General features: G+C 57.0%; 2 protein-coding genes across 6 annotated transcripts in view; both read left to right on the top strand.

Moving 5' to 3' along the window:
• ASMTL (acetylserotonin O-methyltransferase like) overlaps positions 1–26,097 on the top strand; it is a 72,508-nt gene that overhangs the window by 10,165 nt on the left and 36,246 nt on the right. The gene's annotated exons all lie outside the window — the stretch shown is intronic.
• The window catches only part of P2RY8 (P2Y receptor family member 8), a 39,903-nt gene that overhangs the window by 10,164 nt on the left and 3,642 nt on the right, over positions 1–26,097 (top strand). Inside the window, exon 1 of one of the 4 annotated variants that reach the window (XM_047075832.1) lies at positions 9,034–9,588. The exons of 1 other annotated variant lie outside the window; for it this stretch is intronic. The gene's annotated coding sequence lies outside the window, so the exon portion shown is untranslated. Of the gene's footprint in view, positions 1–9,033; positions 9,589–22,028; positions 22,334–25,256; positions 25,510–26,097 lie in introns of those variants that run through there. 2 more of the 4 variants (XM_047075830.1, XM_047075831.1) reach the window with 2 other exon arrangements.

Below are 26,097 nucleotides of genomic sequence, written 5' to 3'. Positions count from 1 at the left end.
AACCACTTTCCTGGCAAACTGGTCCTCTTGTGTTTTCTTAATCTAACTGGTCGTCCTCTGAGTTTCGTCACCAGAAACCCAAGTGATATCTCTCGTCCACAGAGATACGTCACATGTATCAGGACGGGGTGGCTCGGTCTTTCATTCGCCTCCTCTGGTGCACACCTTGTGAAATCCAGCAAGTGGACGGGATATGAGAACGCAACACCCCGAAAATGAGACGCCTGCTGTGGGGTCCTTGTGTTCACGGCAAGATACAGATCTGCTTCTCGTGATCTTAATCAGTTTTGCAACAGTGAGCCCACTGGCCTCCACACCACCCAGGAAACCCAGCTCTTTTCCTGCCTCCCAGGGGCCCTGCAGTTCACAGTGGGGGGCAGGGCGTAGGATTCTGTGTCTGCAACAGCACGCCCGCCCTCCCTCCCCGGCTACCAGCCTAGAACACAGATAAAGGGTGTGTGTGCATCGGGAAGTTGTATGTAACTCATAAGAAGGAAGCCAACAGAAAAATGAGGTGCCTACTTAGAGAGGTACCAGAGTGACGTGTGAATGCAGAAACGTCACCCATTTAGGTATGGGACTGTGTCATTATGGGCTGAACTGCGTCGAAAATTCAGCTGTCAAAGTCTTCACCCCAAGACCTCAGAATGTGACCCCACTTGGAAATGGGGCTTTTGCAGATGTAATTCGGTAAGACAAAGTCACACTGGAGGAGGCTGGGTCCCCACTGCAATATGACCGGTATCCTTCTAAAAGGGAGAAATTTGGATACAGACACACACACCGAAGGAGGACCACAGGAGGACACAGGGAGTAGATGCTATCTACACACCCAGGAGAGAGGCCTCAAAAGGAACCAGCCTCTACCCCACCTGGATCTCAGACACCCAGCCTCCAGGACCAGGAGGCGTAAATATCTGTTTATTATTCTGTGACAAAATAAATTACAGACTCAGGTACTCTGTTACAACAACCGTAGGAAACCCATACGGTCGGGACGACTTCCTACACAGCATTAGGACTCCAACCACTGTGGTTTTCTTTTCTGCTTCCTGCCCTGATCTGTTGTTTCTCAGAAATGGAAACCAGTCGCACCGAGAGCAACACCATGGCCTGTGGAGGATTCCTTGTCTCCCCCTGCAAGTCTTACTGGCCTCCGCACTTCAGTGTGATTTGCAGATGGCTTTCAGAGGGACTGATTGTGTCCACGACCACTCCAGCTCAAGACCTGCCGGGAACAGATGGACGGACACGCACTGCTCCGTAGAGTTCTCTCTCCCATCAAGTATCGAAGGGGGCACTCCACGGGTCAGAGGCCACGAGGAAGAAAATATGGACAGGACTCCCTCAGGCCACCCCGGATTTCCTTATCTAAATTCCAGACCCCACGGGCGTAAGGATCAGCTCTACATAGTCACCAAACACAACATCCTCTGGGTCTGCAGCCAACCTCACACGTTTCCAAGGATGGAATGCATTCCCGATGCCACTCTCTGACCTCAAGGGAGTTGAGCTGGAAACAAATACCGAACAGCCAACCAGATTTTCTTCCACGGCTGCACCCTTCCGCATAACCCATGGGCCAAAGAAGGAATTGCGACGAAAACAGAAAAGATTTTGAAGGAATGATGTCATCCGCAGACATGGCCCCACAGAGGCCCATGATGTCCTAATCCCCATGAGATAGGAGAATGCACAGAGCCCGATGTGGGGCTCGAACCTGCAAACCGCAAGATCATGGCCTGAGCTGAAGTCAGACGCTTAACAGGCTGAGCCAAGCAGGTGCCCCAATACTTTGGCATTTAGCCGGAGAAACGGATTTCGGACTTCTGGCCGCTAGAACAGCGAGAAAGCAGATGTCTGCTGTCTAAAGCTTGCGGTGCTTTGTTACAGCAGCCTCGGGAGGCTCACACAAACAATAATGAAGACACAACGTATCAAAACACCTGAGATGGAACCAAAGCAGTAAACACAGGCAGATTCATAGCCTTGAATGCATTCCTTAGACAAGAAGAAATGCTGTATGTCCAAGGCCCACGATTCCTTCTTCAGTATTTAGAAAGAGCTAGCACAAACCAAAATAAGGTGGAAAGAATACAATTATGAAAGCAAGAGATTGATAGAACGGGGGGAAAATGTACAGGAGAGGAAGAAAAAAATGTGGACAGGTTATCCTTATGCTTAAGAGGTCCAGCGTTTAGATACGACTAGCGTCTACACCATGGGGCTTTTCACAGGTTGAATGCGATTACACGTGTTTAAGGTTGGCTGACAGGAAATGCCTGATAAACACCCACTAATTACAATCAGGCGTTCCAAAGCAAGTGACACCTTATTTCTGTTTCGTGTAACACCCTCTGTGTTACATTTCACATCACTGTGAAAGGATGGAGGCTGGGCACATCCCCTGTAAGATGCTTTCCCGTTTCCCCAGCAGATACAGTTTCTCCAGGATGGATGTAAATGTTGGCTTCTCCAGCTACGTGCAGAGACTCAGAACCTCTGAGCGTTCCACCTCCTGTCACCCACATCCCCTTCTGAAAAATGCAGAAACACCACGCTCCCACACAAAGCTAACATTTCGACATGTATTTCCAATCGCCCCAAAACAAAGCAGTTTCCCCTAGAACTGCTTTTGCACACCGCCCCCTTCGCCTCAAGTCCTACGTGATCCCCTCCCTCTCTGTGCATAAAGATTTAGGGCACCAGGGGTCTCTAAACTGAGATGCCCAGGGCACCAGAGACCACCTGGGGGTCCCTGTACACACTTAGTTTTTAAACAACCAACTCGCGGGGCACCTGGGTGATTCAGATGGTTGAGCGTCCGACTTCAGCTCAGGTCATGATCTCACAGTTCATGAGTTCGAGTCCCGCGTTGGGCTCTTTGCTGACAGCTCAGAGCCTGGAGCCTGCTTCACATTCTGTGTCTCCCTCTCTCTCTCTCTCTGCCCGTCCACAGCTTGCTCTCTCTCTCTCTCAAAAATAAATAGAAGCATTAAAAAATTAAAAACAACAACAACAACCAACTCATGACAAAAGACATAAAGTTGCTCCTTTTCTAATCAACATTCAGCTCCAATGCAAGTTCAAATACATGCTCGAGAAAGTTCTAGATTTCTCAGCGAACAAGAGAAAAGCAGGTCCTCCTCCAGGATAAATCGTACCATGGTGCAAATAGACCCCAGCAGGTCCAAAGGAGATGCCCACCCTCTTAATATTCAGCCCCACGTATCCCAAACCTGGAGGGTCCCATGCTGCCTCCTGGAGGCACCGGTGTTCATGGCTGGGAAAGTGACTCAGAAAGCAGGGGAAGCCCCACGTTCACCAGGGCAGATGCACTACTGACCTTTTCAGTTTATCCCCCTTCCCTCTTCCATCCCCAAAGAAGGAAGAGAAGTCAGAGGGACACATCACTACTTTCCAACATGGCGGGATCCTTTCTCACTATGTTCAAGATACACAGTGGGGATTCCCAGGGTGACACTTGTGCACGGTTTCCTCCTGCTCTGGTCCGCGTTACTCCGTGAGTGAGCAACCCCTTATTGGAACCAATCGTGCTCCAGTGACCTTGACTCCTCCTGTGTGACCTTGTAAGATGCCTGGTCGAGTCAATGCCTGTCGAAAGCAAAAATAGCACGGTGGACGCATCTGTCGCTTTACGGATATTCCCTTTTATTCAACGCGTGGGAAGGTCTCCACCAGAGTTCACCCCATTCGGGAAGTCGCGCCCGATACATTTCTTTACCGTCATGTTTAATAACTGTATCAAAGCCTGTGATATATTTATGTTACTTGCATCAATTTGACCGCACTGACCACAGACTCAGAAGAAGCTTTTTAGCGCAGAGGGTCCGGTGGACAGGAAGTGAAACATGTTTCCATTTCAACGCGCGTACCTATCTTTGTCGTCCTGACTTGGATGGGGTCATAGAGCAAAGACTTTCAAACCCGGCTCTATAAGACTCTAGGCTCAGAGTCTGCAAAACACTGATAACAGACTGGCAGTTTGAGGAGAGAGGGGAAAACAATGTAACATTGCACGATCTTTAACAAGAGTTCCTTCGTGGGTTGGTTAAATGCATGACACGGTACATGAAGGGGACACCATTCGTGTGCCTTCGAAGGGGTCACCTGGCATTTGCATTTCTAAACAGTAATGCCCACGGTGTGTCCGACATTGTTTGCGTCTTTCAAATGTAAGATATTAGCTACAGTAGTAAATTCTTTTACAGTCCACAGAGAAAGTCATGTGTGATAGCATTGGGGGAGGGGTCTGTAACAAAGAAACGACACACGGGTGGCTTAAAACAACAGAAATCCCTGCTCTGCCAGCTCTGGAGACCAGAACTTTGAGATCCAGGCAGGGGAGGGCCACTGAGATCCAGGGGGGCAGGACCACTGAGAACCAGGCAGGGCAGGGCCGCTGAGATCCAGGCAGGGCAGGGCCGCTGAGACCCAGGAGGGGCAGGGCCGCTGAGACCCAGGAGGGGCAGGACCACTGAGATCCAGGCAGGGGAGGGCCGCTGAGATCCAGGAGGGGCAGGAGCACTGAGATCCAGGCAGGGAAGGGCCCCTGAGATCCAGGCAGGACAGGGGCGCTGAGACCCAGGAGGGGCAGGGCTGCTGAGACCCAGGAGGGGAAGGGCCACTGAGATCCAGGCAGGGGAGGGTCGTGCTCCCTCCAGAGGCTCCAGGGGAGGCTCCTTCCTTCCTCTTCCAGCTTCTGGGGCTCCAGGCGCCCCTGGGCTCGTGGCCACGTCCCTCCCGTCTCTGCCTCCGCCTTCACGTGGCTTCTCCTCTGTGTCTCTGTCTCCTCTCGTGTCTCTTACAAGGACCCCTGTCATCGGATTCAGGGCCCCCCTCCTCCAGGATGAGCTCACCTCAGATCCTTCCCTTACCCACAACTGCAAAGACCCAATTCCCAAATAAAGCGTCCTTCTCAGGTGCCGGGGGTGACGATGTGGACCGATCCTTTCGGGGTCACGTTTCCACCCCCAACCCCGTCGGAGGCCACGAACCAGGGCTCGGCGGATGGCGGTGGTGAGCGTGGCCCCATTCCCGTAGGGCCAGGTGGGGAGAGGGCGCGTGTGGGGGAAACAGGCCGGGCCCCCGAAGGTGCGGAGAAAGAGGAACCAGTCCCCGCGGGGGCCAGTCCCTGTCTGATTGTCACCACGTTAGCAGTGGGGGAGGGTGGGAGGCAGAAGGCAGAGCAGCCCAGAACAAGGTGAGAAGTCTGTTCTCTCGGCAGTCTACACTCGCTGACTTCCCTCCACCCACGGCAAGCCTGGCAATGGCTGTGGGTCCAAAGGTAGAAGTCCGAGCCCAACAGACGCACGGGGGCCCGCGAGGGTCCGCGGGGTCCGTCCCGGGGACCCTGCAAACGTGTCCCCGGTCTGACATTTCCTCCTGCAGGCCGGTCCCGGGAATCACCCCAGCCCCTGCGGCCGCTTGAAAGGCCAGGGTTGAAATTCCCCACGTCCCTCAGGACAGAACTGAGATGCTTTGTCACCGCCATGCTGGGCAGGCTTCACTTCCCTCCTGCTGGGTGTCGTGTCCCCTGACACCCCACCCCCGCGGGCGACCCGCTGGGCTCGGCTCCGGGCCCCTCGCGGGTTGGCCCTGAGATTCCCTTCTCCCGGGAAGCCCCTGGGGGCCCACTCCCTGGGCAGGCTGCTGGCCGCCCAGACTGCCCCGACTCGGTGCGGGGGGCGTGTGGAGCAAAGGGGCACCCAGGCCGAGGGTGCCCTGGGCGCCGGGGGTTCCCTGACCCCTTCTGCCGATGGCACAGTGGCCCCCGTGCCCCCTCGGACTCTGGCGGTCTCGGGGACTCCAACTTGCTTGCGAACTTTAATTTTTTTTTTCAACGTTTATTTATTTTTGGGACAGAGAGAGACAGAGCATGAACGGGGGAGGGGCAGAGAGAGGGAGACACAGAATCGGAAACAGGCTCCAGGCTCCGAGCCATCAGCCCAGAGCCCGACGCGGGGCTCGAACTCACGGACCGCGAGATCGTGACCTGGCTGAAGTCGGACGTTTAACCGACTGCGCCACCCAGGCGCCCCGCTTGCGAACTTTAAAAAGCACCCGTAAATGGCCCTCAGGTCCTTTCCCTCCTGCCTGGGACCGGCATCACGCGGGGCCGCGGGCCTCCCCAGATTCGCGTCCACCTCTAGGGCCACCCCAAACGCGAGCTCGCGATGCACACGCAGAGTCCCCGGTGCCCCCGCAGCCCCGGGGCGGCGCGCGGCAGCCTTACTGTGCCATGTGGCTTTTAGTTTTTGTGGTGAGGACGGTTCCCACGCGACCTGCCTTCCAAGCACATTCGTACGGGCACGATCATGTCCCGCCGTCTGTAAGCACGAGGCCGCACGGCCGATCTCGAGGACCGTTTCGTCCCGCGAAGCTGGAGCCCCGACCCCGTCCAGCACCCCCTTGCCTTTCCGTGTCTCCCTGCCCCTGGCGCCCTGCACGTCAGGACGTGAGGGCCGGGGGACCGCCTCTGCGTGGAACCGCCACGGGATGTCCCCTCGCGCGTCTGGCTCGCGTCGCTGAGCGCTGCGTGTTCCCGAGGTCCATCGGTGTCACAGCAGGTGCACAGCGTCCCTCCTGCTCCAAGCGGACTGCCAGTCCCCGGTGGGCGTGGACCACGGGGTGTAGGTCACATGCTCACACGACCGAAGTCGCAGCTTCCCTCTGATGCAGCAATCCCAGTCGGGACCCCAGAGCACCGAAGCCGAGACCTCGGACAGCGGCCACGCCTGCGTGTTCCCGACAGCGTTAGTCCCGGCGGCCCAGACGTGAGAACATCCCACGTGTCCGCCGAGGATGGGCCGACGTGCAAATTCTCCGTGGTGCGAGTGAGGTCCGGGGAGCTAAGCTTGACCGCCCCACCCTGGCTGGTTCTGGGCTCTTTGCACAAGACCGGGAGCCCCATCTCGGGCCCTACAAACCGTAGGGGATGCAGACACGCTCAACCCCGATCCCAAGGCCGTGGGGATGGGTCTCGGGCTCCCCTCTCTGGCCCCAGGCTGTCCAGAGCTCTGTCCCCTTCCTGCTCCCCACTATGACCCCAAGACGCCCACCCCGTGCATCACCTCTGGTCCCCACTGCTGGTCCCCTGGGTCCTGCCCGGCTGTTTTTGCCTCAGTGCCTATACTCGGCCTCTCAGAAGCCTGAACAGACCCAGGAGGGGTGGGCGGCCAGCCCCGGGTCGGGGGGAGTCTCGGACCCCAGCCGTGCACTCTCCCCCTACTCTCCATATACCGCTGCGTGCACACATTGCAGCAGGCATCGTACTTAGTGGGATTGCACAAATGCATGCTGCCCCGCCCCAGGCCGTGGAAGGAAGACTCCTGCATCCTCCCAAATACGTCCACCGCCTGGTCACCACGTCCTGTACGTGGCTTCTGTTGGTTTGCAAACAGGGCATTGGGTTTGCAGATGCCGTGAAGGTGGTTCACCGGCTGACCTGGATGGAGAGAGAACGCAGGACAGGAGGGATGGTGCCCAGGATGCTTTGCACACGGAGGAAGGGCCCCAAGCCAAGGGACACAGGCCTCCAGGAGCTGGAACAGGGCCAGGCCGCGGGCCCACACTGACCTGTGCCCTAGCTGGATCGCCCCCCGCGTTGTGCGATGGGAACGTCACGCTTTTTCAACAGGAAACAACAAATCCCGCGTGCCCTCTGTGAGGCGGGAGTCTGCAGGGGCGTCGTTCCTAACACGCTAATGTTACAAACCTTCAAGGGCTTGCCCTGCATTCCATAAGATGTGTGTTCTAGATTCGTCCACGAAGCAACAGGACTGAGACTGGGAGGGTGACATCCAGGCAGGGTTGAGGCTGGGACTCTGAGGTCCAGGCAGAGGTGAGGCTGGGGGTCTGAGATCTAGGCAGGGCTGGAGGTTGGGGGTCTGAGATCCAGGCAGGGCGGAGGCTGGGGGTCTGAGATCCAGGCAGGGCTGAGGCTGGGGGTCTGAGATCCAGGCAGGGCCAAGGCCAAGAGTCTGAGACCCAGCCAGGGCTGAGGCTGACAGGCTGAGGTCCAGGCAGGGTTGAGGCTGGGGGTCTGAGATCCAAGGTGGGGGCAAGGCTGGGGGTCTGAGATCCAGGCAGGGCTGAGGCTGGGAGTCTGAGGTCCCGACTGGGCCGAGGATGGGTGTCTGAGATCCAGGTAGGGCCGAGGCTGGGGGTCTGAGATCCAGGCAGGGCTGAGGCTGGGGGTCTGAGATCCAAGGTGGGGGCAAGGCTGGGGGTCTGAGATCCAGGCAGGGCTGAGCCTGGGAGTCTGAGGTCCATGCAGGGCTGAGGCCTAGAAAGTGAGATCCAGGCAGGGCTGAGGCTGGGAGTATGAGATCCAGGAGGGGCTGAGGCTGGGTGTCTGAGGTCCAGGCAGGGCCGAGGCGGGGAGGCTGAGATTCAGGCAGGGCTGAGGCTGGGAGTCTGAGGTCCAGGCAGGGCTGAGGCTGGGGGTCTGAGATCCAGGCAGGGCTGAGGCTGGGGGTCTGAGGTCCAGGCAGGGCCGAGGCTGGGGGTCTGAGATCCAGGCAGGGCCGAGGCTGGGGGTCTGAGATCCAGGCAGGGCTGAGGCTGGGGGTCTGAGGTCCAGGCAGGGCTGAGGCTGGGGGTCTGAGGTCCAGGCAGGGCTGAGGCTGGGGGTCTGAGATCCAGGCAGGGCTGAGGCTGGGGGTCTGAGATCCAGGCAGGGCTGAGGCTGGGGGTCTGAGGTCCAGGAGGGGCTGAGTCTGCTTCCTGCCGAGGCCTCTGTCCTGGGCGTGTAGATGCCGTGTTCTCCCCATGTCCTCACGTCCTCATGTGGTGGCTCCTGTCTGTGTGTCTGTGGTCTGACCTCCTCTTCTTCTAAGGACATCAGAGCCCTAGGGATCCGGGCCATCCTGCTGATGTCATTTGATTTAATTCCCTGTTTAAAGACCCTGTGTCCAAATCGTGCACATTCTGAGGTCCCGGGGACAGGGCTCCAGTACGTGAATTTCAGGGGGTGGCTGGGGCGGGGGTGTGGGGACACAATTCGGCCCAAGGCAGGGGGGACCCTCAGCAAATAGGCCGTTGTACGTTTTCGAGCTGCTTCCTCGGGAACAGTGAGCGGTCATCCCACGTAAAATGATATCACAAGTATGTAGAGAAAGCCAAGCTTCAATCTCCCGCCTGTTCTCATCATGCACGAGCCCCCATCGAGTGCTGCCCTGAATATGTATTCAGGGGAACCTTTTTTTTGATGACATGTTTTTTTAAAAAAAAAATGTATTAAAAAATATGTAAATCCCAGCAGCGACCGGGGAGTCGGCTGTGAAAAAGAGGAACCCCCGAGCGCTGTGGCTGTGCCCTGGGCTCCGCCTTTCGTAACCTCAGTGCGTTTAATTAAATCTGCACATGACAGGTTTTCGTTACAAGCGGCCAGCTGGGTCCCCGGGGGTTGGGGACCGGGTCGAGTGGGCTGGGGGACCGGCGGCGGGGTCCCGCGGCCTCCGTTCCTTCTCCACACGGACAGCCACGTCTGCACCAGGGGGAGGGTCCCCACCGCTCGGCTCTGAAACTGCACGGGGCCGGCTCGCCCAGGACGGTCGGTCACCTGTAAGTCATGGGACCCAAGGAGACGCGTGCCAGCCGTGGGGGGCGGGGGGCGGGACGCTGAGGCAGGGCAGACCCCAGGGACCCATCTGCACGGGCTGCTCTGTGTCCCCAAAGACGCAAGGTCGCCTTCTTCAAAGATTTTTATTCCAGAATTGTCTGAACACCTGCCGTTTGCTCCTTTTTTTTTTTTTTTTTTTTTTTAGTTTTGGTTTAATGGGGGCAGAGGGATGTTGCTTCTGGCTTTTAGGAATAATAGTTAACACGGAGGGAGCACTGACATTACTCCGGCCACATTTACGAGGGTTTCGTCCCGGGACTTAGTTCTGACACCTAATCCAGGCGGGTGCTCTCATTCCGGTTTTCCTGACGGGGAAACCGAGGCCCTGAGTTAAGTAACGCTTTGGATGCCAAACAACAGAAACTTGACTCATGCGATCTTAGGTCAATGTGGAAGTTGGCAAATGGGTACTTGGACGCCTACGTCAGCTTCAGGCATGGCTGCATCCAGGGGGCCTCGGCTGTCCAGGCCTGGACGTGGGGACCCTGCGGACACCCTCTGCCTCTTCTGTCCCTGTGTTGTCACTCGTCCCCACACCCCGATGCTCACACCCTGTGGACACAGTTCCCTGCATTTGGGAAAACCAGGGCTGAATAAAGGGGGGCGCAGGCGAGGGTCTCGGGGCGGTCCCTTCCGCCCTCGGGGAACGCTCGGCACCCAGTGTGGCCCCAAAAATACCCACCGGGCGCAGACAGCGAGACAGGCTGCTGGACGCGGTGTGGGAGGAGGGCTCAGCCAGCGCTTGGCTCAAACCACTGCGTAGGACCCGGGTGCTTTCTACTCGTGGTCAGAAAACGTGGGCCTGGGCTCTGACGACACCTCTCACTGGCCGCTCAGCTTCCTTCGGCCCTCTGTGCCTCGGTTTCCCCACCTGTGGGACGTGTGTCCGGGGCGCATCTGGAGGGACTCTGTGCCTCACTTTCCCCACCTTGGGACGTGTCTCCAGGGCGGGTCTAGAGGGACTCTGTGCCTCAGTTTCCCCACCTGCGGGATGTGTGCCAGGGTGCGTCTGGAGGGACTCTGTGCCTCGGTTTCCACACCTTGGGACGTGTGTCTGGGGCGCGTCCAGAGGGACTCTGTGCCTCAGTTTCCCCACCTTGGGACGTGTGTCCGGGGCGCGTCTGGAGGGACTCTGTGCCTCGGTTTCCACACCTTGGGACGTGTGTCCGGGGCGCGTCTGGAGGGACTCTGTGCCTCAGTTTCCCCACCTGTGGACGTGTGTCCGGGGCGCATCTGGAGGGTATCTGTGCCTCGGTTTCCCCACCTGCGGGGCGTGTGTCCGGGGCGCATCTGGAGGGTATCTGTGCCTCGGTTTCCCCACCTGTGGGACCTGTGTCCAGGGAGCGTCTGGAGGGACTCTGTGCCTCAGTTTCCCCACCTTGGGACGTGTCCAGGGAGCGTCTGGAGGGACTCTGTGCCTCGGTTTCCCCACGTGTGGGACGTGTGTCTGGGGCGCGTCCAGAGGGACTCTGTGCCTCAGTTTCCCCACCTTGGGACGTGTGTCTGGGGTGCGTCTGGAGGGACTCTGTGCCTCGGTTTCCCCACGTGTGGACGTGTGTCCGGGGCGCATCTGGAGGGACTCTGTGCCTCAGTTTCCCCACGTGTGGGACGTGTGTCCGGGGCGTGTCTGGAGGGACTCTGTGCCTCGGTTTCCCCACCTGTGGGATGTGTGTCCGGGGCGCGTCTGGAGGGACTCTGTGCCTCAGTTTCCCCACCTGTGGGACCTGTGTCCAGGGCGCGTCTGGAGGGACTCTGTGCCTCAGTTTCCCCACCTTGGGACGTGTGTCCAGGGAGCGTCTGGAGGGACTCTGTGCCTCGGTTTCCCCACGTGTGGGATGTGTGTCTGGGGCGTATCTGGAGGGACTCTGTGCCTCGGTTTCCCCACCTGTGGACGTGTGTCCGGGGCGCGTCTGGAGGGACTCTGTGCCTCGGTTTCCCCACGTGTGGGACGTGTGTCTGGGGCGCGTCCAGAGGGACTCTGTGCCTCAGTTTCCCCACCTGTGGGACCTGTGTCCAGGGCGGGTCCACAGGAACTCTGTGCCTCGGTTTCCCCACGTGTGGGACGTGTGTCTGGGGCGCGTCTGGAGGGACTCTGTGCCTCGGTTTCCCCACCTGTGGACGTGTGTCCGGGGTGCGTCTGGAGGGACTCTGTGCCTCGGTTTCCCCGCCTGCGGGGCGTGTGTCCGGGGTGCGTCTGGAGGGACTCTGTGCCTCGGTTTCCCCACCTGTGGACGTGTGTCTGGGGCGTATCTGGAGGGACTCTGTGCCTCGGTTTCCCCACCTGTGGACGTGTGTCCGGGGCGCGTCTGGAGGGACTCTGTGCCTCGGTTTCCCCACGTGTGGGACGTGTGTCTGGGGCGCGTCCAGAGGGACTCTGTGCCTCAGTTTCCCCACCTGTGGGACCTGTGTCCAGGGCGGGTCCACAGGAACTCTGTGCCTCGGTTTCCCCACGTGTGGGACGTGTGTCTGGGGCGCGTCCAGAGGGACTCTGTGCCTCGGTTTCCCCACCTTGGGACGTGGTCTCTCTCAGAGAAAGCGTTTGCAGACGTGTAGTGTGACGCATGCCCAGGGTGGGCAGACGCCGTCTTCGGGCTCCCTGGCACCCGGCCCACGCCTTCCCCGTCACCCCCGGGACGCGGGCCGGGAAGAAAGCTGTCTGCGGCCTCGGAAAAGAAGGAAATGAGCACAATTTCAGCCCCTGGGACCCTGAACCAGTCCGTGCTGGCTTCCTGGGGAAAGTGTTACTTAATCAGTGAAGTGGCCACTCTCAACGCTTCCTCTTGACTCGGGCCCCGCCTGGGGTTCAACCGGCCACGGCAACCACAGACCAGGAGACGTGGGCGGCCAGCTCCAGACACCCCAGCGGTGACCCGAGGGGTGAGGATGTCTCAGGAGGCGGGGCAAACGGGGGACGGCAGGGAGGACACAGGAGCAACAGTCAGTGAGACTCGGGGAACTAAAACAGAAATGTCTTGAGGCTTCCCCCCCACCCCGTGACCCACGAGGCGTGTGTTTTTATTGAGATGTCATTCACGTCACACACAACTCACCCTTTAAAAGTAGACAGCTCGGGGGGCGCCTGGGTGGCTCAGTGGGTTAGGCGTCAGACTTCGGCTCAGCTCACGACCTCGCGGTTCGTGGGTTCGAGCCCCGCGTCGGGCTCTGTGCCGACAGCTCGGAGCCTGGAGCCTGCTTGGGATCCTGTGTCTCCCTCTCTCTCTGTCCCTCCCTGGCCCACACTCCGTCCCTGTCTCTCAAAAACAAACATTCGAAAATTGTAAGAAATTGGGGGCATTTAGCACATTCTCAATTTACCACCTGTATCTGCTTCCAGAACATTCTCATCTCATGGATGGATGGATGGATGGATAGATATGATGGATGGATGGACAGACAGGTAAGATAGATATGATGGATGGGTGGATAGATAGATGGAATGATAGATAGATAGATAGATAGCAGACTGATAGATAACAGACAGACATAAATGAACAGATGGATATACAGATGGATGGACAGACGGATGGACACATAGACAGATACACATACATACGCACATACATACCTAGATAACAAATGTAGATGGACAGATGCCTGGATAATCTAGAGAGATTCAGGACTTCACACATTCACGTGAACTATTTCCCCCTCAGTTGCCTCCTTTCAACGCCCAGTCCACCAGCTTACTTGAGAAAGACGTCACTTGTCAACTGAACCCTCCTTCAGAAGGAACCAGCCCTCCTAACACCTTGGCTTTGGCCTTCTGGCCTCTAGAGTCGTGAGAGAGAAAGTCTCTGTTGTTTGTAGTGCCCCCCCCCCATGTGTGGTCATGTGTTGCCGTAGCCACAGGAAAGCAATACTATCCCGTCTTCCAAGGTGGCAACTGGGCGCACAGAAGGAGGTCGCTGCCCGGAGGCCATGCACCTCCCACGGACAGAGCTGGGATTTGAACCCAGTCTTGCTAATGAAGCCCACCCCCGCCCTGAGTCTGGGCCACTCGTCACCGGGCCATCCTGCCCTCACGGACTCAAGCAGGGCAGGCTATATATTTCACACGGAAACAAATGTAAATGGGTCCATTTAGGGGATTTTCCCCTCCCCCACCCCAGTCAGCCGTTTTCCTTCGACTCATTTCATGCCACTGCTTCTCTGATGAAACAATAAAGTAAACATCTAATTTCATATAAATTTTAACTGTGGATGGGGGGCTTGCAGAAGATTAGTTTCAGTTAGTCTTTGTTAAGTAGGATGATGAATCATGCATTGAAATCAGGCGATCAAAGGTCAAATATGTGAGCTAAATATGTTCCAGCTTCCTACCCATTTACCTAGACTATCCATCCACCTATCCATCCATATCTATCTATCTTCTATCTATACATATCATCTATCTATCCATCTATTATCTATCTATCCATCCATCCATTCACCCATCCATTATATCTATCTATCTATCTATCTATCCATCCATCCTTCTACCCATCCATCCATCATGTCTGTCTATCTATCTATCTATCCATCCATCCATCCATCCATGTACCCATCCATCCATCATGTCTGTCTGTCTATCTACCCATCTATCCATGATGTCTGTCTATCTATCTATCCATCCATCCATCCATCCATCCACCCATACATCATATCTATGTATCTATGTATCTATCTATCTATCTATCTATCCATCCATCCATCCATCTTTCTACCCATCCATCCATCATGTCTGTCTATCTATCTATCTATCCATCCTTCTACCCATCCATCCATCATATCTATCTATCTATCTATCTACCATCTATCTATCCATCCATCCTACCATCCATTCACCCATCCATTATATCTATCTATCTATCTATCTATCTATCTATCTATCCATCCATGCATCCATCCATCCATGGGTGAATCCATCCATGCACCCATCCATTCTATCTATCTATCTATCTATCCATCCACCCATTCACAAATCCATTCTATCTATGCATCCATTCATCCATCATATCTATCCATCTATCATCTTTATTTATTATCTATCTATCTATCCTTCCATCCACCCATCATATCTATTATCTATCTATCTATTTATCTATCATGTATCCATGTATCCATCTATCCATCTGTCATTCCATCTTTTATGTGTCTATCTATCTAGCCATCTCTCTACCTATCAATCATCTATCAATGCACCCATCCATCTAACCGTATCTGTCATCTGTTTACCTATCTGCCTAACACTATTGCCCATTACTCATCTATCTGTCCCTATCGTGTATTTGTTGATCTGCATATATATGGATACATCTGCACGGTGCCCGAGACGGTTTACTATGGTGCCCTTCTAGAGAAGGGTCTTCTCTAGAACCCGAACGCTTCCTGACATCACCTGGAGGTGCACCTGTGTCTGCCTCCATCGTCATGTTGGGGAGGTCTTCACGTCCACAACAGAGAGGTTTAAACACTGTCTGGAAATCAGGGAAATGTGCATACCCAGGGCACGTCATACTGAAGGGCTCCGGTCCCCAGGGGTTTGAATACAGCAAACCTCTGGGCAAACCTCAGGCAAATGTGAGACCACGGGGATGCCTTGGCCTGTACTCAAACGTTCCTTGCCCGGGCTTTCTCCGCGGTAGCTTTGCTGGGCACGTTGCTAGAAACCGGAGGGGGACAAATCACCCCACTTATGGTTAAACTATTCTTTGGCAAGTTAGCATGTCAACCTACAGAAGAGATTTGAATGAGCATCTCTGAATAGAGGACAACATTAGCGAGTTGACCACATTACCCACCCCCCCACCTCCGAAACTCTATCAACCGGCTCAACACCGTCTCTCCAACATATTCACTGCGTTTGCCCTCCTGGCTCCGTCGGGGTCGGGCGCGCCTGAAACTCCTGTTATGTGCTATTTCCAACCTACCACTTCCCGGCAGGTCCCCAGCGCCCAGGCCCGTTGGCTTTAGTTTCACAGAATAGTGCTTCACGTTAATCGATGCCTGCACGCAGTTGCTTCCTGCCCTACAGACGGAGGCTGGCGTGGCAGGTGCCACTCAGACAGCACAGCTGAGAAACTCATGCGTAGGGGGTGAGCCTCGAAAATGGAAAAAAAAAAAAGCAAGAGAGACAGAAAACAGCGTAAGGCAGACGGAAAGCAAGGGGCGTCTTGCATTTCAGAGAATCCGGTCTCTGGCTGGTCAGCTAGCCCTTTGGCTGTGCCCCGAGTCTGGGCGGGGGAAAGAAAAAGACACAGAAGCGAAAGGACCCTGCTGTCTTGCAGGAGACGGAGATTAAAATCTGCACGCTCCACACTCGTTTGGACAGACAACGGCATGCAAATCACCCGTAATTTACGGTGCACTCGGGTTGCGCAATGCAGAGCGAAACAGCAGAGAGGAGGTGACACCACCACACGTGTGCCTGTGCCCTGAGCACCCACGGTTGTTGCACCGTGATCTGAGCACTCGGCCAGGTCCTCTGCCCCTCAGCCCCAGCCTCAGCCCCCAGCTGTCCCCGTAAACTGCGTCCTGGCACCTGTTTGAAGTCTTAGAACACAGGGTTCACTCGGAGGCGATGCAGCGGTCACGTGCGTCTCAGGTCTACAGAGATGGGGGCCTCTGCAGGCATGGGCGGTATCCTGTCAGACTTCAAGAGGACGCCGTTACCGCCTCCAGGGTGGCCACGAGGCCACCGGTGATGCAAAGGCCCCCTCAGAATGCCCCTCGCTGACTGACGACCGTTGCACATCCTCAGCGGGGTTTGTCGTTGCCACTGGTTTCAGACCCCAGTCATTCCGATAGCTGTCTGGTGGCATCTCATTGTGGGGCTGATGTGCCCGTCCCTGGTGACACATCGTGGCCGGTGCTTCTGTGCCAGCCGAACGTCTCCTCTGGGGACGTGTCTGCTCAGGTCTATTGCCCAAGTTTCAGACGGGGGTCTGTTTGTTCTCTTACCGTTGAGTTTCAAAAGCTCCTTGTATATTTCACACACCTGTTTTTGGTTTAGACACATCGAGGTCCCTTGCAGATATTTTCTGTCAGTCTGTGGCTTGTGTTCACCACGCTCTCTTGACATTCTTTTGGAGGACTGTTTCATTTTGATGAAGCCGGTTTATCCGCTATTCGTTCCACGGATCGTCCCTTTGGCGTCCCGTCTAAAAAGTCATCACCGTGGCTTAAGATTATTCAGATTTTCTCCCGTGTTAGTTCGGAGGAGTATTAGACTTTTGCACTTTACGCTGAGGTCTGTGACCTGTTTTGAGTTATGTTTTTTGTGAAGGACGTCTACATCCTCGGGGTTTTGGTGGGGAGGGGGCAGGGAGGGGTTGGTTTTTGGGTTTTGTGTGTGGATGTCCCGTCGCTCCAGCCAGATCTGTGAAACAGACTACCTGTGCTCCAGTGTTTTGCCCTTGATTTTTGTCAAAGACCAGTTGGCTGTATTTATGGGGCTCTGTTTTGGGGGTCTCATTCTGTTCCATCGATCTATTTGTCTATTGTTCTGCCAACACCAACCTGCCTTCATTTCTGTTGCTTTATAGTTAAGTCATGAAGTCGGGAAGCACGAACCCCCCAACTCTAGGTCATTACAGGTCCCTCGCTTCTCCAGACAGAGCCTAGCATCAGTTGGTCAATAACCACATCTTGTAAGAGGACATTGGGATTGCAAGTTATCTCTCCTCTACCCCACACAGGCCTTTGCACGTTAAGGCGAGGGCTTGCAACCCCAGCTGGGGGACAGTCAAGTACAGATGGCTGGATGAGTGAGCCTGGGGATCTCTCAGGTACCGTCATTTTCTGAGAGTTTGTGATTTTATGTCGTGTTTTCTTAGACCCCCCTCTCATACGTTCTCTCAGCAGACACCAAACCTGGGTTAAGAGCACACACGATGACAATCCCTGTGTGTGACAGCATGTGAGGAACGATTATAATACAGCTTGCCAACAGCCCCAGGATGACAACTGGAAAATAAAAATAAAATTTCTGACAGCACTCAGAAAAGAGGGAGGAGATTTTATAGTCACAGGGTGGAAAAGATACCTTGCTTAGGTATAAAATACAGAAGATATCACAGGAACATTTTGTGACATAAAGATATGAAACGTTAACGTGGCTTGAAACACTGCCAACAAAATTAGAAGATGGGTGGATGGGTGGATGAATAGGTAGATGGATAGAGATGATGGATGGATGGATGGATGGATGGATAGATGATAGATAGATAGATAGATAGATAGACAGATAGAAATAGGTATGGATGGATGGATGGATGGATAGATATGATGGATGGATGGGTGGATGGATGGATGGATGGATGGATATGATGAATGGATGGATGGATGGATGGATAGGTACATATATAGATAGATGATAGATATGATGGATGGATGGATAGATAGATAGATAGATAGATATAGGGATGGATGGATGGATGGATGGATATGATGAATGGATGGATGGATGGATGGATGGATGGATGGATGGATACATATATAGATAGATGATAGATATGATGGATGGATGGATAGGTAGATAGATAGATAGATAGATAGACAGATAGAAATAGGTATGGATGGATGGATGGATGGATATGATGAATGGATGGATGGATGGATGGATGGATGGATAGGTACATATATAGATAGATGATAGATATGACGGATGGATGGATGGATGGATGGATGGATGGATATGATGAATGGATGGATGGATGGATGGATGGATAGGTACATATATAGATAGATGATAGATATGATGGATGGATAGATAGATAGATAGATAGATATAGGGATGGATGGATGGATGGATGGATATGATGAATGGATGGATGGATGGATGGATGGATGGATACATATATAGATAGATGATAGATATGATGGATGGATGGATAGGTAGATAGATAGATAGATAGATAGATAGATAGATAGACAGATAGAAATAGGTATGGATGGATGGATATGATGAATGGATGGATGGATGGATGGATGGATAGGTACATATATAGATAGATGATAGATATGACGGATGGATGGATGGATAGGTAGGTAGATATGATGGATGGATGCATGCATGGATAGATAGATACATACATAGATAAATGATAGACAGATGAGTCTGTGTGGAGCATTGTGTCCTCTACAGGTGTTGAATAGCATCCCGGTGTCCCATGATGAGTCTGGCAAAGTATCCCGGGTGAGAACCCCTGGGCTATGCGGACTGTCACCCCACCAGTACCTTTTATCCATCTAGGTGACCTGTCCTTTTCCTGAATCCATAATCAAAACGGTTTCTGTCCTCTCCCATGGCCGGCTCGTCATCTGTGTTACCTGGAAATCCTACTTTTCTCATGCTTGATCGTTTCTTGGAAGCCCTTCCCTTTCTTTAATGAAGGACGATCGTGGTTCGTATCATTTCTTTAGCTTGCTGGAGTCTGCTAATGAAACCCCTTCCCTCTTTTTTTTCGTGCCTTCGTTTCCCGGAAACGTGCTGTGACAAATTACCCCCACACGGGGGTTGAAACGGCACATGAAACATGGTTGAAACGGCACAAATGTATTCTGTCTCATCTCTGGGGACCAGAAGTCTGAGGTCAAGGTGTCCACAGGAGCGACTCCCCCTGGAGCGTCTACTCTGTTCCGTTCCTCAGTCCATCTTCTCTGCTTCCAACCCCACGTGACCTCCTCTCCATGTGCCTGTCTGTGTCCAAATGTCCCCTTTCTATAAGGACCCCAGGCATATTGGAGTCAGGTCCCACCCTGCCCAGTATACCCTCATCTTCGTTTGACAATGGCCAAAGACCCTATTTCTAACCAAAGTCGCATTCTGAGATGTGGGCAGTTAGGGCTTCTACATATGAATCTGGTGGCATCGTGTTTGAGCCCATGACAACCACAGGCTTTCTTGTGTCTTTACTAAGTTGCCCATGGTTGACCAGAAAACCAACGCAGCTTCCTCCCCAGGGCCACATCATAATATCGGCCACGTCCTGGGGCTGCGGGCGAAAGGCGGTCTCCCAGAAAAGACTGCTGATAAAGGCACACTGCTTCCTGCCGTCCGTGTGCGAATGGCCAGACCTTGTGGGTGTCACGGTCAGACCCCAAAGCACGGTCTTCCTGCCTCCGCTGATGCACACTGGGCATCCCGGGGAATCTCTCCAAGAACGTCCCTCAGCAGCGGTGGGGAGATCACCGTAGGCAGGAGCACCACCCTGGGATTCACCGAGGATAAGCAGAAGCTGGGTGGAGGGAGGGCCTCAGGGGGGAGGCTCTCCTGCTGGTGAGGCCCCTGGAGAAGCCACTCGTCATGGATGCTTATGCTGCACACGGTTCTGCCCATTGGTTGAAGGCGCGGGGCCCAGAAAATACTGCAAACAGCTCTTAGGAAAATTCTCCTCCTGGACACCTTGCAGTGGGTTGCATGGGGGTCCCCAAAAGACATGGCCCCCAGAACCTGTGAATGTGATGTGTTTGGAAACAGAGTCTTTGCAGATGTCATGAGGGGTGTGAGATGAGCTCATCCTGCATCAGGGGGGCCCTGACTCCAATGGCAGGTGTCCTTGTGAGAGACGGAAGGGGACACACAGACACAGAGAAGAAGCCACGTGAAGGCGGAGGCAGAGACGGGAGGGACGTGGCCATGAGCCCAGGGACTCCTGGAGCCCCCAGGAGCTGGAAGAGGCAGGAAGGACCGTCCCCTGGAGCCTCTGGAGGGAGCACGGCCCTGCCCGCCCTGGATCTCCGACTTCCGGTCTCCAGAGTCAGGAGAACATGAATCCCTGTGGTTTTAAGTCCCCGGTTCGTGGTCACTTGTTAGGACCTGCTACAAAGTGTCTCGCCTTCATTGGGTCACTGCCGAGTGACTGAACACCCGCTTGGGTTTTTCCAACCTCACCAGGCCTGCAAGGTGGTGGCACTTTGTGGGGCTGAGTCTCCCACGGCTGCCACAACAGAGCCCCAGAAACCGGGCCAGCTGAAAACCCGAGACACCGAGGAGGAGAGACCAGCCCACAGTGTGGGGGGCGGGGGGCGGCGGCTGGCTCGTGGCTTCCTGGGGTGGGGACCCTGTGGTGCCCACAGTGGGCTCAGCACCTGGGACAGCTCCCAGCACTCCGGAAACGCCCATACACGGGGAGCGCAACCGAGACATCCATCCATCCCACTTGTCCATCCATCAGCGGTCGTCCCTGCAGGGGAATGGGACTCAGCCATGAGAAGGAACCGGGCTGCGCCCACTGCCACCCCAGCGATGGCACCTGGCGCCTGAAACTGTGACACTCAGTGACGGGAGCCAGACATACGTGGGCCACCCCGCGGGTGATCCCTTTTCCTAAAACGTGCAGAGAGGGTCCTGCGACAGAGACGGGAATTGGGTTCATGGTCGCCTGGGTCAGGGAGGGGGGCCGCGGGGCGACGGCCTGGGGGGGTCGGGGAGGGGGGATGCGTGGCGACGGCCTGGGGCGGGGGAGGGGGCCGGGAGGGGGGCCTCGGGGCGACGGCCTGGGGGGTCGGGGAGGGGGGCCGGGGAGGGGGGCCTCGGAGCGACGGCCTGGGGGAGGGGTCGGGGAGGGGGGCCTCGGGGCGACGGCCTGGGGAGAGGTCGGGGAGGGGGGTCGCGGGGCGACGGCCTGGGGGGGTCGGGGAGGGGGGCCGCGGGGCGACGGCCTGGGGGGGCCGGGGAGGGGGGCCGCGGGGCGACAGCCTGGGGAGGGGTCGGGGAGGGGGGCCGGGGAGGGGGTCGCGGGGGGACGGCCTGGGGGGATCAGGGAGGGGGGAGGGGGGGCCGCGGGGGCGACGGCCTGGGAGACCGGGGAGGGGGGCCGCAGGGCGACAGCTCGGGTCAGCGGGGTTTCCTTCAGGGGCGACCAGGACGTTGCGGGGTTGCAGTCTGCCTCGGACGCTTTCGGCACGTGAAGCACACCCATGACGCCGTTAAGACCAAAAGCAAAAGCGGCGGGGAGGCCGTACCCCCACCCAGGACGGCACTCGGCCTTCAGGCGCTCAGGCCGCCGCGCACACCGTGACAGGCTGCCCCTCCCGCGGCCTGCGAGCGCCCGGCCCGCGGTCTCCCTGCAAGGGTCCCCTGTGCGCTCGACCATGGGGGTCGTTGCTCAGTTCCTGCAATTTCCCTCCCGCCGTCCGCGGCTGCCGGGTCCAAACCACAAGTGTGCGCGTTACAGGCGCCGGGTCCGCCGGGGTCGATTTCTTTATTAATCACCCGTGGCGCTCAGGGGGCGGCCACCCCGCGGGGACCCAGACGCCCCGAGGCCACAGCTGGTGCTCTGGAGCACGCAGGGGGCCGCGTGGCCTCCCGAGATGACAGAAGAAACACCGGGGGGGGGGGAGGGGGTCCGGCGGGCAGGGTGGCTTCTTGGTGACGCGCTGACAAGCCAGCGGCCGCCCGCACCTCCGCTTTCGGTGCCGTTACGCACCATGCAAATGTGTGCACCTAACCGGCCGCCACCTGGGGGACGACAACAATAGATACCCACGTCCCCCGCTCCGTGAGCACAAACGGAGACGATGGCCCGCCAAAGGCCGCCCCCGGCTCGCAAGCCCAGGGCCCCGTCCGGCTCAGAAGGGTCGCCTTCCAGCCTGCGGTCCTGTGCCCGGGACCCGCGCTCAGACGTCTGCAGTAGACACGCGGACACGCACGTCCGCTAGAGCTCACAGCCGCGCCCTCCTCCCTCACCGTCCGCGCCCTGCAAGGTATGCCTGTGTGTCCGCTCCCCACGCGTGTCCCTCCGCGGCTGCCGCGGGGACCCCGGGACCCCATGTCCCTTTGCGTCCTGGCGCCTAGGCCGGACCGAGGTGGCCCGGGAAACGGGCCCTCCCCCCGCCCCCGGTTGCTGGGGGATCCGCACCTGAGCGTGCCTCAGCGGAGCACAAAGCGTCACAGTCAAAGCGAAACTCGGGGCCATTTTTAAACTCGTTTTGAGGAACCTCTTTCCGCGGATGCCGGTGGCAGATGGCAGGCCTTCTACGCAGGAAGAAACGCCAGCTCAGGGCACGCGGGCTCGACAGGGCAGCTGAAGATCTAGACGCGCTCCGAAGGCCGTGCGCTGGCCTCCCCGGCTCGCGAACCCTGCGCGTCCGGCTGGCGGGCGCCCCTGTGACCACGCGGCCCGCGCCCGGGCCAGCCGCGCTCGGGGGGAGACGCAGGTCGCTGGGAGCAGCGGGGACGCCACTGGGCTTTCTGTCCCAGGGTCAGACTGGGAGCCAACAGTCGCAGCCGCCTGCGGAACAGCAAGCAGGGACCCGCTGTCAGACCCCAAGCGCCCGAAGCGGGGAGGACAGACCTCAGCAGCCCCCGCCCGAGTCCCAGACCTTCCTCCCGCGGGCCGATCGCCGGGCTCCCAGGAAAAGACCTGCTCACGTTGACCTGACATGCTCTGCGCTCGAGCCGGGGCCCCCGGTTTCTGCGTGAAGGCAGCCAGAACCAACGGGGGTTGGGAAAACAGCACACAACTGGTCAAACGGGGCAAAGAACCAGAATACGGGCTCTGGGATCTGCGCCGCGGGGAACAGACACCTGTGCCCATGGCTGTGACGGCCTGAGGCCATCACTATAATGGTAGTGGGGCTCCCGGTCCATAAGAAGGCCAACGCAGCAGGTGATGCCCTGAGGCCATCAGTGGAATGGTAGTGAAGCTCCTGGTCTGTAAGAAGGCCAAGATACCAGGCGACGGCGTAAGGGCATCAGTACAAGGGTAGTGAGGCTGACAGTTCACCAGGACAGCAAGACATCAGGTGACGGCCTGAGCCCATCGGTATAACGGTAGTGAGGCCCAAGTTCACCAGAACGGCAAGACATCAGATGACAGCCTGAGGCCATCAGTATAATGGTAGTGAGGCTCCTGGTCCATAAGAAGGCCAAGACACCAGGTGACAACGTGAGGGCATCACTATAATGGTAGTGAGGCTGACAGTTCAGAGGAACAGCAAGACCTCAGGCGACGGCCTGAGGCCATCACTATAATAGTAATGGGGCTCCCAGTCCATAAGAAGGCCAACACAGCAGGTGTGCCCTGAGACCATCAGTGTAACGGTAGTGAGGCTCCTGGTCCATAAGAAGGCCAAGATACCAGGCGACGGTGTGAGGGCATCAGGATAATGGTAGTGAGGCTGACAGTTCACTAGGACAGCAAGACATCAGGCGATGGCCTGTGGCCATCGGTATAACGGTAGTAAGGCTCTGGTTCACCAGAACAGCAAGACATCAGATGACAGCCTGAGGCCATCAGTATAATGAGGCTCGCAGTTCACAACAAGAATGCCAAGACATCAGGAGACACTACAGCCCCACTGTTAACCGCCCTGGGCCCGTGCAAACCCCAGCTCTACGCTTGCCCCTCCTGGAACCTCTGAGTCCCATCTGTAAAATGTGAACGTGACACCAGCCTCGCCACTTCCCGGCCTTGCAGCAGGGACCAGGGAATGGCCTAGGGACTCTGTGATGTGCGGTGCCCACGGTGAGGGCGGGTCACGGTGACTCCGGGATCACAGGACCTCACTGCAATCACAGTGGGAGCGGTGCCTGTCGCAACGGCCTGAGGCCATCAGTATAATGTCTGGCTTAGCTCGGGCTGCTGGCACCGAATCCCAGAGACGGGGCGGCTTTGGCAACAGACATCCATTTCTCATGGTTCCGGAGGCTGGACGCCCGAGATCCAGGCACCAGCCTAGACGGGTTCTGGGGAGGCCTCTGCCCTCAGCTTGCACAGGGCCCCACACCTCCGAGGAAACTTGGGGGTTCCAGGACGCATCTTCAGAATGCTTTACGGGAAGATTCCGTGTGACGTTGAGCATCCATCCCTCCGTGGGGGCGGAAGAGGTCGGGATCGGAAGTCAGCGGAAGAAACCCACGCTCACGACTGGAGTTCCGTGAGCGGGGGAAGGTTTGCTCAGACCCGCCTCGTCCGCCGGCTTTCCACACTCGCGGCTGTCCCGGGGAGGGCAGCACGGTGCCCCGTCCTCACGCCGCTCTCCGTCAGGCGGTGAAACCTCACGGCCAAAGCAGCTGACGGAGGGGGCTGGGTTTCCAGGGTCCCAGTGCCCGTGCACGGGTGTCTGCGACTCAGATCCCTCGTTCTCCTCCGTGAGGAGCTCCAAGCCTGTCCGTCAGACCTCGGGGAGCACCGGGCGGGCGGCATGGGGGACCTGCCCAAGTCCCGGTGAGCCCGGCAGCAGGGCCTCGACCTGAAGCCTGTCTCTGATCCCCTGGGCTGTGTACCCACTGTGTGTGCCAGGCCCCAACGTGCCGGCTGCCCGTTGCAAACATGCTGTGATGGAAACTAGTATGTGGGGACGGGCCGTGCAGACGCCCAGAGCAGCGGGGATTAAAAGGGGACTCGGTAACCACTTTATCAGAGAAAATGTCTGTGTGAGAGCAAACAGGAAGCCGTTGGGGGAAGGCGGGAGCTGTGTGACCTTGATGTGAGTGGAGGAAGGAGGTCCCGAGGAAGGGGGCAGGCGCCCTGATTGCAGAGGCCCCGGGGGGCGGGGGGGGGTACACACAGCACGTGGGGTCCTGCCCTGATTGCAGAGGCCCCGGGGGGGGGCAGGAGGGGTACACACAGCACGTGGGGTCCTGGGGCCAAATGCGGCATCAGAGGGGACCCCGTCCTCGTCCCACAGGAACAGCCCCTCTCTCCTGACAAGGACCAGCCTCCTGGCCCGGCGTCTGCACACGTGTGGGGACAGAGGTCGGAGGCTGGACATGCGGCCTAGCCAACCACGCTGCCCTGGTGGGGGGGCGGCCTATGAGGACCACACGTGCCCGTCCCATAGTCTCTTCACATGAGAGTCAGCACAAACATGATGAGCAGCTAGGAACTGTCCCCCAGCCCCCGTGAGACACCTGGGCAGGAGGCCATCATCCCTGGGTAAGTCAGGGCCTCTCCGGAGAAACACACACAAGGGGCCAGACATGGACAGACAGACAGATAGGTAGACGACAGATAGATACGTAGACGTATACATAGATTAGACCGTAGGTAGGTCAGCAGATACATAGATGCATAGATACGTGACAGACAGACCAGACTGAGAACAGCTGGGGTGCCCAGGGACAAGGCATTGTGGGCAGAAGACGGCAGGGGACCGGGCACAGGGCGACGGTAACGCGCCTGCTGGGACACATCAATGCTGGCGGCACAGCGACCCCGTGTGGCCGGGCAGGGCAGCCAGGGACACACAGGACCTCTCCAGGAGTGGGGGAAGGGAGAGCTCCCCTTCCAGGCCCCGCCCCCACCCCGGAGAGACTCTTTTGCAGCTGGAAACCAGGTTAGCCACTTGGTACCTTTGTAAGGGCCGGGTGTGCGGGGACCTGGCGAACCTGGCGGGGGGCGGGGGAGGGGCGCGCTTCTGCGTGTGATGCAGCTTTGCAGGATTTAGTCTACACTGGGGACGAGGGCAGGCTTGAAGACCTGAGATGCGGGGACAGGGGCGGGCGGCAGGAAGGGGAGGCGGGG

Source organism: Lynx rufus, unplaced genomic scaffold (assembly GCF_022079265.1).
Source record: "Lynx rufus isolate CCGP_SWC_20201006 ecotype Redwood Valley unplaced genomic scaffold, mLynRuf1.p SCAF_14, whole genome shotgun sequence".
Lineage (NCBI taxonomy): Eukaryota > Metazoa > Chordata > Mammalia > Carnivora > Felidae > Lynx > Lynx rufus.
This window is presented reverse-complemented; position numbering and strand designations above follow the sequence as displayed.